This window comes from Marmota monax, unplaced genomic scaffold (assembly GCF_021218885.2).
Source record: "Marmota monax isolate L192 unplaced genomic scaffold, Marmota_monax_Labrador192_F-V1.1 WCK01_AAM20220418_F8-fsc00004, whole genome shotgun sequence".
In the NCBI taxonomy this organism is placed as follows: Eukaryota; Metazoa; Chordata; class Mammalia; order Rodentia; family Sciuridae; genus Marmota; species Marmota monax.
In genome coordinates, this window is record NW_026692881.1 from 30,885,240 (window position 1) to 30,895,273 (window position 10,034).

The following is a 10,034-nucleotide window of genomic DNA, read 5'->3' on the forward strand; positions in this document are numbered from 1 at the left end:
TGAAGAAAGAATTTATAGAATGGGATAAAATCTTTGCTAGCTACTCTTCTGACAAAGGATTAATATCCAGATTACATAAAGAAATAAAAAAACTCAACAATAACAAAAAAGTTAATAAATAAACAAATGAACTAAACAGACACTTCTCAAAAGAAGAAATACAAATGACCAAAAATATGTGAAAAAAAAAAGATTCAAAATCATTAGCAATTAGGGAAATGCCAATCAAAACTACACTAAGATTTCATCTCCACTCAAAATGGCAGCCATCGAGAATAAAAAGTTGTTGTATGTTTTCTCTCATATGTGGAAGCTAGAGAGGAGAAAGGAAAAGGAAGGTGTGTATGGGGGTGTCTCAAAAACTGAAAGGAGATCAGTAGAGGAAAGAAACCAGAGGGCCAGGGGTAGGGAAGAGAGGAGGGAAAGGAGAAATACTGGGGAATGATATTGGTCAAATTATATTGTTATATTGTGTGCATGTACAAATATGTAACAACAAATCCCACCATTATGTACAACTATAATACACCAATAAAAATACAGAAAAATTGTACTCATGGTTGCACAATTCTATGAATGGATTAAAAACTATAGAACTATACACTTTAAATGGGAGAATTTGATGGCATGTAAATTATATTTCAATAAACCGGTTATAAAAGAACAGATTTTTCAGCTATAGTAACAAAAACTGCATGGTACTGGCATACAAACAGACTCATAGACCAATCATACAAAATAAAAGACACAGAGACAAACCCACAGAGATAAAGTCATCTCATCCTTGACGAACATGCCAAAAACATACATTGGAGAAAAGACAGAATTTTCAATGACTGATCCTGGGGAAACTGGTTATCCATATGTAGAGGAACGAAACTGGATCCTAATTCCTCACTGTGCACAAAAGTTATATCAAAATGGATCAAAGACCTAGAAATTAGATCAGAAATTATGCACCTCCTAAAAGAAAACGTAGGGTCAACACTCCAGCATATAGGCACAGGCAACGACTTTCTCAATGAGACCCCTAACACTCAGGAAATAATGGCAAGAGTTAATAAGTGGGATAGCATCAAATTAATAAGCTTCTGCACAGCAAAGAAAACAATTAGGAATGTGAAGAGAGAATCTACAGAATGGGAAGAAATCTTTGCTAGCTACTCTTCTGACAGAGGATTAAAATCCAGAATAGATAAAGAACTCAAAAACTTTACACCAAATAATCAAATAGCCCAATTAAAAAATGGGCAAACATTTTAAGCAAACAAATCTCAAAAAGAAGAGATATAAATGGCCAACAAATATATGAAAACTGTTCAACATCATTGGCAATTAGGGAAATGTAAATCAAAACCACACTAAGATTTCATTACACACCAGTCATAATGGCAATCATCAAGAATACAAATAATAGATGCCCCATTTCAGAGTTTCCCCAGAGCACCTCCTTGGATCTAATCCCTTTTTCTTAAAGTGGCTCCTAGAGGCCTGGCTTTCTTTCCTAGTTTGTATCCCTAGGGACCCTATTTTGCCACTAACTTTGCTGCCTCAGTTAGTTAATAGTAAAAAACTAAAACCAAAGCCAATCAAAACAAAGAAACATCTCCCCAAATCCTTTTGGAAGTATGTCCTCTTCCAGAAAGACTGGACTATGCTGAATGATGTCATCTCCTCATGAGGCAAAAGAGTTCCTCATAAGCACATCTTAAAGTCTTCAAGATGGTTCTAGCAGACCTTGGAAGAAAAATAACATCATTACACTCTTTGGGCATTGCCACCATCATCAATGAAGAGGTATTAAGTGCTATGCTAAAAGAAGTATGTAGAACATTAAAGTGGATGTTAAACTAATGAAGCAACTAAGATAAAATGTTAAGTCTCCTATTGATCTTGAAGTGATAGCATCTGATCTTGACAAAAGAAAAATGATTCAACATGTTGTCTTTAAAGAACTTGTGAAGCTTGTAGACCCTGGAGTTAAAGCATGGACACCCACTAAAGGAAAATAGAATGTGACTATGTTGGTTGGATTACAAGGGAGTGGTGAAACAACAAAGTGTTCAAAATTAGCATATTATTACCAGAGGAAAGGTTGGAAGACCTGCTTGATACGTGCAGATGCATTTAGAGCAGGGGCTTTTGACCAACTAAACCAGAGTGCTACTAAAGCAAGAATTCTATTCTATGGAAGCTGTACAGAAATGAATCCTGTTGTCATTTCTTCTAAAGAAGTAGAGAAATTGAAAAATAACATTTTTTTTGAAATTATTGTTGTTGAGACAAGTGTCTGCCACAAACAAGAAGACTCATTATTCAAAGAAATACTTCAAGTTGCTAATGCTATACAACCTGTTTATGTGATAGATGCCTCCATTGGTCAGGCTTGTGAAGCCCAAGCTAAGGCTAAGATAAACTAGATGTAGCCTCAGTAAGAGTGACAAAACTAACAATCAATGAGGTGAAGAGAGAGCCTACATTTTGGGAACAAATTTTTGCCACACGTATATCAGATAGAGCACTAATCTCCAAGATATATAAAGAACTCAAGGGGGCTGGGCTTGTGGCTTGAGGGCTGGGGTTATGGCTCAGAGGTAGAGCGCTCACCTACCATGCTTGAGGTACCAGGTTTGATCCTCAGCACCCACTTAAAAATAAAATAAAGATATTGTGTTCACCTACAACTAAAAAATAAATATTAAAAAAAGAACTCAAAAAACTTAATACTAAAAAAACAAACAACCCAATCAATAAATGGACTAAGGAGCTGAACAGACACTTCTTAGAAGAAGATATACAACCAATCAACAAATATATGAAAAAATGTTCAATATGTCTAGTAATTAGATAAGTGCAAATCAAAACTACTCTAAGATTTCATGTCACTCCAGTCAGAATGGCAGTTATCAAGAATATAAATAACAATAAGTGTTGGCAAGGATCTGGGGAAAAGGCACACTCATACATTGCTGATGGGACTGCAAATTGGTGCAACCACTCTGGAAAGCAGTATGGAGATTCCTTAGAAAACTCAGAATGGAACCACCATTTGACCCAGCTCTTCCTCTCCTCTGTCTATATAAAGCAGCCACATCAGTGTTTATAGAGGCTCAATTCACAATAGGTAAACTGTGGAAGCAACCTAGACGCCCTTCAATAGATGAATAGATAAAGAAACTGTGGTATAAATACACAATGAATATTACTCAGCATTTAAAAAAGAATAAAATCATGGCATTTCCAGATAAATGGATGGAACTGGAGAATATCCTGCTAAGGAAAGTAAGCCAATCCCCCAAACCAAAGGCCAAATGTTCTCTCTGATAAGTGGATGCTGATCTATAATGGGGTTGCGGGGGGAATGGGAAAAATGGAGGAACTTTGATTGGGCAAAGGGGAGTGAGGGGAGGGGAGGAAGTATGGGGGCAGGAAAGATGGTGGAATGTGATGGACATTACTACCCTAGGTACATGTATGACTGCACATAGGGTGCAACGCTACATCGTGTACCATCAGAGAAAAGTTATGCTGCTATTGTGTACAATGAATCAAAATGCATTCTGTTGGGCTGAGGTTGTGGCTCAGTGGTAGAGCGCTTGCCTAGCACATATGAGGCACTGGGTTTGATACCCAGAACCACATAAAAGTAAACAAAATAAAGGTATAAAAATATTTTAGAAAAAGTGCATTTTGCTGTCATTTATACCTAACTAAAATAAATAAATATTTTTTTTTTTAAAAAAAGAGTGATGAAACTTGATGGTCATACAAAAGGAGGTGGTGCACTCAGTGCAGTTGCTGCCATTGTTTCCATGGGTACAGGGGAACACATTGATGACTTTGAGCCTTTCATCAGCAAACTTCTGGGTATGGGTGACATTAAAGAACTTATAGATAAAGTCAATGAGTTGAAGTTGGATGAAATGAAGGACTCATAGAGAAGTTGAAACATGGTCAGTTTACATCGCAAGACATGTATGAATGATTTCAAGATGTCATTAAAATGGGCCCGTTCAGTCAGATCTTGGTGATGATCCCTGGTTTTTGGAACAGATTTTATAAGCAAAGGAAATGAACAAAGGAGTCAATGTCAAGGATAAAGAAATTAATGACAATAATGGATAGTATAAATGATCAAGAACTGAACAGTACAGATGGCACCATGGTTTGTGGTAAGCAAACAGGAAGAACCCAAAGAGTAGCACAAGGATCAGGCATGTCAACAAGAGATGTTCAGGAACTTTTGACGTAATATATCAAGTTCATACAGATAGTAAAAAAGATGGGAGATATCAAGGGACTTTTCAAAGGTGACGACATGCCTAAGAATGTGAGTCAATCACAAATGGCAAAATTGAATCAACAAATGGCCCAAATGATGGATCCAAGAGTTCTTCATCACGTGGGTGCCATGGCAGGACCTCAGTCAGTGAAGAGGCAGTTTCAACAGGGTGCAGCTTCCAATGTGAAAGGCATGATGGGATTAAATAATATGTAAAGAAGATGCTTTAATATAAACTGACTTGGTTGATCACATTATATGCTGAGACCTCAGAGATTTCCCTCCATTTTGCAAACAGGGAAAAAAGAGTATTTTTCTTGCCCTCTTTTTCTTTGCGTTTTCTCACACACACACACACACACACACACACACACACACACACCTCTTTTTTTTCCTTTCTTTCTCCTTCCCTCCCTTCTTTTCATGTAAGGGAGGAATATAGGGTTTTTGTGAAAATTATATTTCTGTTTGAAAAATTTTCTTTTAGTTTTCATCATCTTAACCCTCCTCAAATTAAACAAATCATGATGTCAAATTTTACTTCAACGGTTTTAATTGTCTCAAAGGCCAAACATTACATTTGTGAACAGTCCTGGTCAGTAAGTTACATGATGTCTCAATAAAAGTGCTGTAAAATAAACTTCAAAATGATTATTAAAAGAAAGAATGCAAATAATAAACTTGTCCAATCTCCTCCCAAGATTCCTTATCTTTCACTGATGATCATTCAGTTTCTTAACATTTGCTTCCAGTAAAGGGGTACTTATGAAGCTCTCAAACCAGTTTATTCCGTTTTTAAACAACTCTAATTGCTGGAGGATATTAGTTAAACTGTTCCACCATGCCTACTTCTGTCTCCCTCCCGCCTCCAGAATGACACAGGAGAGTTGTCGACAGGACTGTCTTAATGATTCAAATTAGTGAGCATGGATTCACTAAGGTTTTCTCTTTTTCTGTTCCAAATACCACCAAGCCTGTCACACATTCCTCAGACATGAAGATTTTGGAAACCCTCCCCATTCTTGTCATCTTCCTCTGGATATGTTTCAGACTCTCTCTGTCCTTCTTAAAATTCACTATGAAATAAATACAATAAATGAACAATATATAATTAATAACATTGCATCTGAAGACAGCACACGCAAGGAACCAGAACCTTTGGCGATTTGGCAACATCAATCTCCCTAGGGGAAATAAAATGAATAAACTTATTTTTAAAAAGAATACAAATAATAATACATGCTGGAGAGGATGTGATGAAAAGGAATTTTATACTGTTGATGGGATTGTAAATTAGTACAACCACTATGGAAATCAGGTTCCTCAAAAGGCTAGGCGTGAAACCACCATATGAACCAGCTGTACCACTCCTGGGTATTTATCCTGAAGAATTAAAGTCATCTTACTCCAGTGATACATGCCTGCCCATATTTATAGCAGCACAATTCACAATAGCCAAACCATGGAACCAGCCTAGGTGAATCAACAGGTGAATAAATAAAAAGAATGTAGTTATACATACAAAATGGAGTTTTATTGAGACATAAAGAAAAATGAAATTATGTTATTTGCAGGGAAATGACTGGAACTAGAGAAGATTATGTTAAGTGAAATAAGTTAAACTCAGAAAGTCCAGGGTCATATGTTTTCTCTCACATGTGGAAGCCAGAGAGAAAGAGAAAAAGCAAGGTGGAGGTGGATCACCTAAAAATCAAAGGGACATTAGTAGAGGGACCAAGGGGTGGAAGGTGGGGAAGGAAAGGGAACGTGCTGGCGAGGGATATTGGCCAAATTATATTTTTGTACCATGCACATGTACAAATATGTAACAAATCCTATCAGTATGTACAACTATAATGCACCAGTAAAAAAAAAAAAGTGGAAAAAAATCAGATTTTCACATTCTTAAACATGTTTCTTCTGCAAATATTTTAATTTTTCAAATATTTGTGTACATAATAGTTTGTTCTACTTTTTACTAAACAGTATTTCTTTGTATGTGTAGTACTGTGGTTTGAACTGAGGGCCTTGTGCACAAGTTCTCTGTGACTGAGCTACATTTTTGTTCTTTTTGTAATTTTGAGGGAAAGGCTCACTAAGTTGCCCAGGCTTTCCTCCAACATGTTATCATTCTGCCTCAGCATTTCAAGTAGCCGGGATTATAGGTGTGTGCCACCACACCCAGCAACTAAACAGTATTTTGTATGTACTTCTTCTTAAGCAAACTTAGTCCTGTTCTTCCATTAATCAAGTAATACTAGCCATTCTCAAATTCTTAGACATTTGGGTTGTCACTAATATTTGTCTGTTTGTAAATAACGCACATGAATACAAGGGCCACATCTAGACATATTGTAGTGGAGCTGCTAAAAGATCATATTAGCCACAGAGGACGGGAGTTGTAGCTCAACGGTAATTTTGTGCTTGTCTAGCACATGTGAGGCCCTGGGTTCAATCCCCAGCACTGGGGGAAAAATAAAAGCAAAAACCAAGGAAAAATACACATTACGTATACATTTACAATAGCACTAAAAAATGTACTTATGTATAAACCCAGCAAAATTTGTGGAAGATCTAGATGCTAACCAAGTATAAAGCATTGATGAAAAATCAAAGACTAAATAAATGGAGAGAGATATAGTCATTGTGAAGACTATATTTCTAAGACATCAATTCTCCTCAGTGGGTCTCTAGATCCAATATAATCCCAATCAAAATCCCTACAAGCTCATTTAGAGTCTCAATCCTCTGATTCTAAAATTTGTATGGAAAGACCAAAGATCTAGAATAGCCAGGATGACTCTGAAAAAGAACAAAGTCGGACTTTGTTTAAACAAACTTAAGCTACTGATTTCAGGTAACTGATTACTGTAGCTTTAACTCAGCATAAAGCTATAGTAATCAAGACAATGAAGTACTGGCAAAAAGACATACTAAAAATTGAACAGAATGGCCAAGTCAGAAGTATGTCCACAAAATGCAGTCAACCTGTTTTTTAAGCAGCAAAAGCAATTCAATAGAAAAAGAATATTTTTTCTCACAAATAGTGTAGAACACCTAAAAATCCACATACAAAAATAAACCTCAACACATACCTTACTTAAAAATTAATTCAAAATAAAATATAGACTGAAATTCAAAACAAAACAGTAAAACATTTAAAGAGAAACACAGAAGAAAACCGTGTAACCTGAGGCTTGACAATTAATTCCAAATATAATACCAAAACATGATTAATTTAAAAAGCTGATATTTTAGGTTCTACTAAGATTAAAAGAAGTTGGAGATTATGAAGACTTGCTATAGATTAATATATTTGCAAGTCACATACTTGATAAAGTGTTTGTATTCAAAATATAAGAACTCTTAAAACTTGATAATTAAAAAACCAAACTTTTTATTGGCAAAAATATTAATAGATATGTTACCCCCCAAAAAGATTCTTAAACAGCAAATAAGCATATGAAAAGATGTTCCACATCATTTGAAACTAGGGAAATGAAAATTAAAACAACAATGAGATAATACTGAATTTCTGTTAGGATGACTAAAATTGAAAAAGGACAATAGCAAATGTTGATAAGAATGCAGATCAACAATAACTCTCTTTATTATTGAAGTAACTTAAAATGGCACAGCCATTTTGAAAGACAATCAGTTATTCCTTATAAAATTAAACATACCAGGTGTAGCACGCTTGTGATCCTAGTGGTTTTGGAGGTGAGGCAGGAGGATCACCAGTTCAAAGCCAACTGTTAGGGTCTGTAAACAAGTCAAGATGGCGCCTGGCATTTTGCCAGAGGGAGTGGTTTGTGAAGTAACGCCAGCGAGCCATTAAGTGTGGAGATTCCTTATTGGTTGACTGCTGTATCTAGTTTATGTTAATTAAGATAAGCTGTGTGGAATGTATATATACCCCTCCTGTCCTACAATAAACGGCTCCCACTCCTGCTGTATCAATCTACACAAGTTGCTCTTCACCCCCCGGTTATTTTGCTGCAGCCAGACTGCGGCAGATGGTGGCCCATTACGGGGAGCCCCGGGACACTTGGGGGTAAGTGACGAAAAAAAGCTCCCCATCCATAGATAGGACGGGAGCAAATCTGCTCGTCCCCAGATAAGGCGAGAAGAAAAATGGCCATTTTGAGAAAATGGAGAAGATTGATACAGTATGTTTGTGTCTTGTTTTGTCTTGAAATGTTCTATTGTCTTTATGATGAAAATATGGAAGGGGTGAGAAGTAAATTGATAAGGGAAGGAGGCACCCCAATGGAACCAAGAGCAGTTAGGGCTTGTGTTGATGGAAGCCCAGGAACTCTAGTTAGAAAAAAGAAAGTTCAGAGGAGGAAGGATTATCAGGAAAAAAGTTGCAGCAAAAGGCTATTACTGAATACTTTTCGTTACCGGAGGGTGCGTGAATCGGTGCGGCAGCTGCCACAGGCGCTAGCCGGTCATGGCACAGCAAGGACTTTCCAAGTGTGGCAGCCAGCTCTTCCCCGCCCCCCGCCTGGGGAGCGGGATGCCACTGTGAGAGCCCAAATCCAAACCTGACCCAGAGGCACAGTCTCGCAGGCTCTTGCTCCCTGTGCCCAGTGGCCGTTTGAGTCTGAAACACTTCCCGGACTCTCCCCGGGGCCATCTGGGGCTGCCTGGGACGCTGCAGGTGGAAGACAGCCCGGCTTCCCTGAAGTTTGATCATTTCCAAGGCCAGTAACTACAATGGTTCTCCCACACTTGGAAGCTAATGAGTAATGAGCACCATTAAGGCCTATTTCTAATGTAAAAAAAACCTTGAGATAATGTATTAAATTGTTCAGAAGGTTGTTTTCTTAGTGCCTGCTGGAATACTACAGGATTTTCTTTAGCATCATTGCCAGAGTTCCTGCCTTCGTCCCAGTGTCGGTGAAAACGAGGGTAGAAGAATTTCCAGTGTTGCTGAGAACCGGACGAGACTTCCGATCAAGCTAGCTGCCTGCAGAACTTACCTGGACTGTGATTTAAGCTAGCTGCCTGCAGAACTTACCTGGACTGTGATTTACCTGGACTGTGAGTTAATCTATTGAGACACTGCTTTACCTGGACTGAGACAACAAACTGTAATCTACAACAAATTGTAACTCGGTATCTTTGCTAACGGTGTCATTGCTGGTATAATTTTTCCAAGGGCTTCTTGCATGGAGCCATCAATTGGCTTGGTATTGTGGCATTTTGTATCCTCCCCTTCTGCTTGTAGCAGATTATTTATGGTGTTTGTGTAAAAACCACTATGGTCGTTATTTAAATTAAACAAAAGGGGGAAATGTTAGGGTCTGTAAACAAGTCAGGATGGCTCCTAGCATTTTGCCAGAGGGAGTGGTTTGTAAAGTAGCGCCAGCGAGCCATTAAGTGTGGAGATTCCATATTGGTTGACTGCTGTATCTAGTTTATGTTAATTAAGATAAGCTGTGTGTAATGTATATATACCCCTCCTGTCCTACAATAAACGGCTCCCACTCCTGCTGTATCAATGTACACAAGTTGCTCGTCACCCCCCGGTTATTTTGCTGCAGCCGGACTGCGGCAGCCAACCCCAGCAATTTAGTAAGACCCTAAGTGTTATGCTTTTGATGTGAGATGTCCCTCAAAAGCTTATGTGTGAGACAATGCAAGACCGTTTGGAGGAGAAATGATTGGGTTAAGGCTCTCATAACCCAATCAGTGAATTCATTCCCTGATAGGGATTAACTGAGTGGTAACTGAAGGCAAGTAGGAG

At 37.9% G+C, this 10,034-nt stretch overlaps 1 pseudogene; it reads left to right on the top strand.

The window, feature by feature from the left end:
• Positions 1-1,722: 1,722 nt before the first annotated feature.
• On the top strand, positions 1,723-4,498 carry LOC124096374 (signal recognition particle subunit SRP54-like; annotated as a pseudogene).
• The last annotated feature ends 5,536 nt before the right edge of the window (positions 4,499-10,034 follow it).